The sequence below is a fragment of the Sparus aurata genome, chromosome 10 (genome assembly GCF_900880675.1).
Source record: "Sparus aurata chromosome 10, fSpaAur1.1, whole genome shotgun sequence".
In the NCBI taxonomy this organism is placed as follows: Eukaryota; Metazoa; Chordata; class Actinopteri; order Spariformes; family Sparidae; genus Sparus; species Sparus aurata.
The window spans coordinates 24,383,467-24,392,147 of NC_044196.1; the positions used below are offsets into that span (position 1 = coordinate 24,383,467).

The following is an 8,681-nucleotide window of genomic DNA, read 5'->3' on the forward strand; positions in this document are numbered from 1 at the left end:
ATGACATGATTTGGTAAGAAAAGTTAATGGAAAAACTTTTGTTTTTATATACAACATCAGTTTTATGCTGAAAGCAGTGTAAGAGTATTGTACAGAGGAGTCAAGTCAGCTAACGCACTGTGTGGTCAGATACACGACAATCTATTATAGTTAGCTAATATCAGCTAATATTAGCCATCATAAGCTACCAGTCATACCAGACCATGTAAAACCACTGAGTGTATGCATTGAACAGTGGTGTGTTTATTTCCAAATTAATACAACTTTTGGGATTAAAAAGTGGATTTATCGTCACTCCTGTTTATCAACCTGACTGCAACAGTGATCAGTGCAGAGGATCTCCATTTAAGAGGTGTTGGATATATCTGAGATAATGTAAGTAAACACCTCAACAAAGTCTTTAACAAACCTGCAAAATGATGCAGAAATCTTACATATTGTATCTTTAAAGTAAGATGTTATTTTAGTATCATGCTTGCACATTATAATGTAATAACTTTGATGCTAAATCTCTGACTTAGATAAAAAACAATTGTAATTTCCCCAAAATTCAAGTTAACAGCATCACATTGTCATTTGTCACATATATCATAGATATCATTCGGGTTACCACACTGGATCAGATCCATTATCCTTTATTGCAGAAGTGGATGACACTGACTACAGGCCCACCATCAGATGTTACATATTTTGGCCTCACATATCTGCAACCAGCATCACCCAAATCCTTCTCACAACAGTCTCACTGTTAAGGATCTATGTTTTTAGGCCAATAGCCTGATGCTGTCATTACATAACAAGCTTGAATTATGACTCATTACTCAGCAAACTATAAGGTCAAGAAAAGTATCAAAAGACAGCTACTACTTTTTGTGAAAGCCATTTTGAGCTAATTTCCTTGTGACATCCCACCAAATCCTTCCTCCTGAACGCATCCGAGAAACATCTGGAAGCAGAGAAATATCACATGAAACTGCTAATGCGCCAGTAAAACATAATTCCTGGTCCAGGATGGTTCAAACATGGCCTCTATCTCCTTTTTATTATTCCTGCTCTGTCTCTTCGGATTGCAGCGGTATTGCGTTTCCCAGGAACACGCTGCGTGGATGGAAGCGTACTTCACCTCTCTGGTGACACATGAAGATGTAGTAACCTGATCCGATGTAGCCACAATTCAAACGGTGGGAAAGGAGAAATCTGCATTCACGTAAGATCTGACATTTTCTTCCTTCCTTTTGACGACGAGATCTCAGTTTTCGGCGACGCGCTCAATTTATTGTGCCATTCTTAAAAGCGCATGCAGACTGGTGTTGTACACAGGGGATTCCACCGCACAGACAATACACACTACATATAGGCAAGACATCAACACGCACACACACACACAGCAGCAGCAGCAGCAGCAATGTATGTAGAGGTAAATAATAAAAGGCCATTAAAAACATTAAAAACAACAGAATCTACTGGACAACTCAGTTTAAATCTATGTCATGCATCACTTCCGAAACTTTGACACCATTTACCAATCCTACCACAAAGATTTACGTCAGATCGAATAAAGGCGATCAAGCCAATAATCCAGAATTAAAAGGGTGACTTCATCACTCCCCTAGAGGAGCAACGGAGGAGAGCACAGGCCAGCGGTCTCCTGCTAGCTCCTCCTCTGTGGATGGAGCTGCTGGGATAAAGCACAGGTGATGGAGAAATCACAGAAACAGCCTCGTACCTGCTGATGTTTGCCGATGGAGGTCCGGGACCGGCTCGGATCTGTGCGTAATCCCCTCCTCTGGGTGTGTGTGTATGGGGTGTTTCAGTCACCGTACGGCCTGGGTAGTGTACTGACGGAGAATATAAGTGAAGAAGGAGGCGGAGACGAAGAAGAAGAAGAAGAAGAAGAAGAAGAGGGCAGCCGCAGTAATAGCATCGCCTCTCCTCTTTGCACGTTACACACGAGACTGAGACACATTCGCTCCTCCCGGATATAACAGAAGACAGTCCGATGTCACGCCTACGCCCCCCCCCCCCCCTCGTCACAGGGATGCCGTGTTGCCTTTAGGTGATCCTGGGTGATTTGGCGTTCCAAATATGGTGCCTTCAAGAACTCATACAGTCTAAATACAGCAGGACAATTACTTATTCATCACTTCTTGCTCAAAGCTATATTCTTCTTCACAGGAAGATTCCAAATTCAGCCTCCACCTCCACTCAGCTGGAAGATGCCTGTTCATATAAGAAGATGAGACTCATGAGACTCTCTATATAAATGGGTAAGAGAGCAAACTAAGCTCTTTATTAGTGGCTCAGAAATAATCTGCTAATGTTCACATATCACTGACAGGAACAGGTACGTGCACACATAAGGCCCAAGGGGTGCTTGAGGCCCTGCCCGTTTTACCTCGTTTTAAAAAGTGCCCTTTTTGCCTTTTTGTGTGTTTTTTTTAAATAAATAAATACATTCCTGTTGTGCATAGGGATGTGAAAAAACGGCGGTTTCAAAACGCCTCAGCTATCTACCGTACGCATTTCTACGTAATATGGTGTTGTTAAGCCTGATTTGCGTCGCCGCGACGACGTAGCTACGTCGAGACGCGGACGGCATGGACTGTGATTGGTCCGCTCAGAACGTCATTTCCGGCAGTTGCTTTTCCGGTCAACAGTATAACAACACCGCCATTTTTAAAGTTTTTGTGGTACGAGCGGCGAGAGGGGTCTGTCTGTAGCCTGCAAGAGAGGGGCGTGACCTGTAGTGGGCGTAACGTGTAGTTGTGTAAATCACGTTGAACCACGCGAGATGTAGAATGAGACCCGCCAAAAGCAAGAACAGAACAAGGAAATACACAAGAGATGCCTCAAAAACGAAAAATGGCGGATCGTATCCAGACTGTAAGTGTCCTTATATTTTATTTAGTTAATGTAACACACGTATACAATTGCTGCACATAGTTATATTATTACCCGGGGCGATGAACTAAGCAAGTAAGCTATATATTTTATCCACAGTATTAAATATTATTGGGCAGACAGAACGAGGCTAGCCCGTTGCTGTGGAAACTGAACCAAACAAGGTAACGTTAGCAAGATGGAGGGGGTTCAGAGGGGGTTACTTAAGTAGAATTACTTTACTGATCCCAGACTGGGAACTTATTTACTTGCCCGTTTGGTAAATGACATGCAACGTAAATGTATGTATTTCTATCCTAAACGATCCTAAAAGGTTGACCCAAATCTATAAAACAAATAAACAATAGAAAGAATACATCTATTATAGGGCAAAGATTGCGTAGACATTGACGTTTGTGCCGCTGGACCGTGGTCAAACTGTAGTAGTACCTATTTAGGCTCATATCCCTTTAAGAAGCGTGCATAGTGGGCGTAACCTGTAGCAGTGACGTAACTACAGGTTACGCCCCTCTCTTGCAGGCTGCAGACGGATACAGTTGGAGGAGCGGCACGGAAAAAATGGACCAGGCAAACGAGAGCTCCATCTCCAAAAACACCCGCTCCATCTCAGTTGCCATTGTTTACTGTCTGACCGGAAGAAAACCAAGGAATCTGATATGAACCCCCCGAAACCAAACAAAGACACAGCCACACCCCCCTAGCGGCTTGGCGGTGAATTGCAGAACAACGCGTTCCCTCGACGCAGAACTTCGAAAGCTCAATGATGGCGTAGGGCCGTCGCCGCGACGCAGAAGCATACACCAGGCTTTAGTGTGTTGAGCCTAAAGCCGCTTCTCTGTCCGCTGCGGCTCCGCTCTGTCTCTCACAGAGTAGAGAGAGAGAGAGAGAGACAGAGAGAGAGAGAGAAGCGGCTGCCTCATCTAGAACTCCATCATGCACGTATATGTGACAGTGGAGCGACTTGATCCTTTGTGAGTTATAAATCCATGAACATAACTTCCTTGTGGGGGCTAACAAGTCGCCGTCCACTTAATCAACGTGCTTAAATATGAGCCATATTTCAGATAAGCGCCCATTTGTGTTTGTTAAGCTAACTGCTGGTTAATGAGAGTTACGAAAAATATTACAGCTGTCTGTGGCCCTTTTTAGATAGAAAAGGCGGCACATTTGCTCCAAGGTAAGGACGGCAATGTGTCGGCCTGTCTTTCTAAAACCGAGGCGTAATATTCCTCCTTTTCCAAAAGCCACCTCTGAGGTAGGCGTAAACATGTGACGTGGCGTGAAGCTCGAAGTTGGGCTGTGAACAGTGACATAGAATTTGTCTTCAAAATAAGAGTTTAACATTGCACCCCACTGGAGATTAGAACTGGGTTCTTAGCGGGGGGCTAACACCACATCAAGCTAACACAACCAAACAGCTACAGAGACCGAGGAGACGCTAGCATCTCTTGGATCTCAGCGGCTGTCCAGTTGCCCATCTTAATGTCCGTGGATGAAATGATGGACTGACTGCTGTGATCAGCGGTTTCTTGGTTTTAAAACTCCCCGGCTGTGGGTCGCGCAACAGTGCAGGTCATTGACACCTCCGCCCACCTCACACAGAGGCCGGCACATTTCCACCTCGTTTTTAAGGCAGGAACACACCGGCCCAACCGTTGGACGTCTGAAGCGTTTGGACAGACTCGGACGAGGTCGGGAACAAATATGTTTTGTGTGTTCAGCTGCGTCGGAAGCTTTCGGAGCCATGCGGACGTTGTTGGATCCGACTGAGCATGCAAAGTCTGAGGAGGTGGGCCGTCGGACGTCTGAGCCATTGGATTCTCTGATTGGTTGTGTGCCAGCTGAATGGCCGTTCTGATTGGTGAATCAGCGCGGTGTGTGGGAGGGGCGGAATTATGGAGCCAGAACGGTGACTTTAAAATTTGGCATCCCAAAAAAAAAATTGGCATTGAAAACAAAACCAGTACTGAAAAAAGAAACATTGTCATTGAAACGTTTGTATTGAAAACAGTTGTATTGGCATTGAAACAAGTATTGGCACTGAAAAAAGAAAGTAATTCAAATAATTCAAATCCGAAAATCTTATCATTTTATTTTATTTTGATTTTTTTTGTATTTTTCAATGACAATCTTCAGATTTTTTCTTCATGTCACTTTTTTTCAGTGTCACTGATTTTCAGTTTCAACTTTCTGTCACTGTTTTGGTGTCGAGAGGGAGGGCCCTGAGGGGAGGGGCAAGTAGAGCGTGGTTTGCATATCATTTGAGAAGGTAATGGCAGCAGCCTGCGGGAAGGTGGGGCTGGACGGTCCAGCCACAATACACCATGTTAGGGCCCGTGTGCCGGCCATCTCTGGGCAACACAGAGTCCAACTACCTCGCAGACTTTTCTTCAAGCTCTCTCCTGATGTGTCCAAGTCTCTGTGTATCTGGTTCTGTCCCGCAGCTCCCGAGCTCCGGTCTCTATGTGTATGGAGTGTGGTGGTAGTACTGGGGCACCGAGCACAGAGCATTAGCCACAGTTAGCACAACAGTAGAACAGCCTGTTGCTCTGAGCCGGGGCTGCAGCGCCGACAGCAGCGCTCTGGTCTGCTCCCCGAGCTCTATGCCACCGCACCGCGGTGTAGTTACCACGGTAACTACTAGAATACAAAAAACTAAACAAGCTAACTAATCTAAAATTGCTAAATAAGTACTAAAGACTATAAACTAACACACGTAATAACTAAAATCTCCCAAAAACAATCTATGCTATGCTAACTACCTACTCAATAATTACTATGTCTCTATATTCGCAATTCTCTCAATCCAACCTACTCGCCACAGATTCCAGATCGGCAGGTGCTAGTTTTTATAGGAGGGGGCGGAGCTAACTGTGGTGGACCGTGACGAAAGCTGCCTCCAAAACGTCATCTGCCTCCATATCAGCCAATAGGAAAATTCGATTGTAATAACCGGGTTTCAACCCATAGAGGGCAGTCACACTTACATTTTTACTACAAAATACGCCAAATTAAAATACTTAAACTAAAATGTCAAGAGTTGGACCAGAATCACTCAGCAACACTACTTCATACCCAAATACATTAGTTTTCAGCAGAAAAAAGTGGTTTGGGGGTTTAGTTGCTCTTTTATAGATAAAACGCCAGTTGTTAAGAAGTTAAAATTTGCATGAAATATTTTGAGATAACCAAGATATTAAAATGTAAAAAAAAAAGGGAAAAAAAAGTATTTCTATAATTTCATGGGTTCTGAATGTTTTAAAAGCAGTTGAAAAGTAATTCTTATTGCGTGTGAGAGTTCATGACCTGTAAGAGGTTTTACACTTCCGGGTAGACCGGAGCGTGAGTGACGAGGAAGAAGGAGCAGAGAGTTAATGGCGTCGAGCCGCTGACAGTGGACTGTGTGTGTCGTCACTGTCGTGTTTTATCACTAACAGACTGTGAACTGTTGTCGGACGACGTGCTGTGAGTAGGACTCTTCATCGCAGTCGAAGTGTTTGTGTTTTAATGGACACGAAGCAAGTTCGGCTAAGCTAGCTAGCAGGAGCTAGGCTAGCGGCCCGGCCATTGTCGAGAGGACGTCTGCGCGGACGGGAGGAGCTTTGCCGGGTCGCCACGAAGAATGTCGCCGACGGACGGAGCTTCGCTGCCGCAGAGGGACACGGAGGTTTATCGCTGCGAGCATTTTGTTTTCACAGACTAAACTCGCCTCATAACAAGGCCGCGACCTCCTGTTAGCTCGGAGCCACGTCTGCAAGTCCAGATTTACACGATGCCGATAATGATGCCATTGTGTGTAAGTAACTGTTACTGTTTTCTCCCTCGCTTAATATACTGTGACTTACGTTTCTTTATTCATACCAGTCTTTTGAATTGTTTCCAGCTGCCTGTAAGACATTACGAGACAGTACGCAGGACAACAAACAACCAGATCTTGCATCGCAGGCTGAAGCTGTGAGGAGTTCAGCTCGGAGTCAATCGAGGACAAAGAGGGTAAGACTTATTAGATGAGATTCGTTTTTGGTCAATGTGACTATTATTCTATTAAATAATATTTGTGTTGTATCCATACGCAGTGCATCGCGCAGTACTGATCGTCTTTATCGATTGTTTTTACAGCTGCTGGAAGCGAGACAGTGTGCTAGGTGAGGATGAGGTGGACCTTTGGAAATGCGCCGCCATGGACCTGATGTCTGAGGAGGAAGACGGCACAAGATGGCGGGTGTCTGGATGAATTGTGCGACCTCCGTCCTTTCGCAGCCGGGAGCTCACCGAGCTCTGCGCCACACTGCTGTCACATGAGAGGCGATTCCGAAGTACAGGGCAGCACACCATAGATGTCTGCAGAAACAGACACTTCGCGGTGCTGTATGATTGTGGGCCTGTTGTGAGCTTCCCGTTTGTTGTGTGGGCAGATTATGCTTTGTACATGCTGTGTGTTTGTGCCAATAAAACTCTTTCTTTGAATAAACAACTCCTTCCTGGCAAATGTTCCTTTCCTCAGTAAATTCATTCATGTCATTGATGATATAAATATGAATGAATGAATAAATTATATAAATATAAATATATAAACATTATTTATATATATATATATATATATATTCCCACCGGGGTTTACATTTATAATGACCCAGGGTGACCAATCACGAGTGATTTTGCTTGTTTATGAGTAGTGGTTTCATCCAATACTGAGTGAGGATATTCAAGCCAGCCCACACAATAGGCGAGTTCAAGATCACATAAATCGTGATGCATGCTGGTTAAAATGTGTCCACGATGACCTGGATGGGAGTGGTTTCTGCTCCGCATCTGATGTCACATGACCTTAAGTTATCGCGGGAGCGAGGCTGCTGCAGAGCATTCGCGCAGTTGTTCTCCAGGTACTGCGCGACCCCAGACCCACCTTCATGACGTCAGGACTTTGCTCTAATTGGCTCTCATCTACGCTGACGTATATGACGTGTGTTTCGATGAATTTCCATATCCATAAGGCCTCTGCCTCTTTTCTACTCAAATATCAAATACTCTCTTGGGGTCGACAGAGAAACATCTAGCGGCTGCTTCTCCCGAGTTTTCCTCTGCATATTTTACGACAGAAAGTTTGAATTTGAAGTTGTGCTTTTTATTTTTTGCTGCACCGGAGCCATGGCGATCATCAGTGTGATACTGACTGACAGAAAGCAGCACAGCACAGGAAAAAGGCGAAGAAGAAATGACGTGCAGTGTCAGTGGTCACGTCTCCTTCTTTAATAAAAAATAATAATAATAATTAGACCCGACATTTATTTGGAACTGGCGGTTATTTATCAAAATATACACCTGAATCCGGCGTTTAAAGTCACCTGACGTTTTCACGAGCAGGATGCTTCCATTGAAAATCCATTAGAGGGCACCGGCAAGTCACAGTCCGCAGCCACGCAGTAATGGCGGCAGGCAAGATGGCGGCGCCCATAGATTTCGCCCCGGAATTGTGTATAAATGTGAGAATGAAGTTTAGGAACTGTTATTGGACCAACCTGTTGTCAATCTTGCATTCTGGTTGCTGATTGGTAAGGGAGGACGTCCTCCCTTAGCGCGTCATTTTACGTGTCTTAGCCAATCATAGATCAGCATGAAAAAATCCTTTAATGGACTGAGTGAATGGAAGGAGATCCCTCCCACGGAGGACAGAAGTCCTCCGTCCTCCTCTAGCCTCACCTTCCTGCTCCCTGCTCCTCTCACAGACTGCTCTGTCTCCTCCGTCTGCAGCTGTTGAACCGTTTTAAGTGGATTTTCTT

The 8,681-nt window shown here is 44.7% G+C and overlaps 1 protein-coding gene and 1 long non-coding RNA gene across 3 annotated transcripts in view; one reads left to right on the forward strand and one right to left on the reverse strand.

The window, feature by feature from the left end:
* Nucleotides 1-1,979, reverse strand: part of peli3 (pellino E3 ubiquitin protein ligase family member 3) — a 96,320-nt gene extending 94,341 nt beyond the window's left edge. The window contains exon 1 of one of the 2 annotated variants that reach the window (XM_030431911.1): nt 1,727-1,979. The gene's annotated coding sequence lies outside the window, so the exon portion shown is untranslated. The remainder of the gene's footprint in view (nt 1-1,726) is intronic. The other variant, XM_030431910.1, reaches the window with a different exon arrangement.
* A 12-nt stretch (nt 1,980-1,991) lies between these two features.
* The window catches only part of LOC115590532 (uncharacterized), a 9,977-nt gene continuing 3,287 nt past the window's right edge, over nt 1,992-8,681 (forward strand). Inside the window, exon 1 of the long non-coding RNA XR_003985768.1 lies at nt 1,992-2,267. This is a non-coding gene — a long non-coding RNA (uncharacterized LOC115590532). The remainder of the gene's footprint in view (nt 2,268-8,681) is intronic.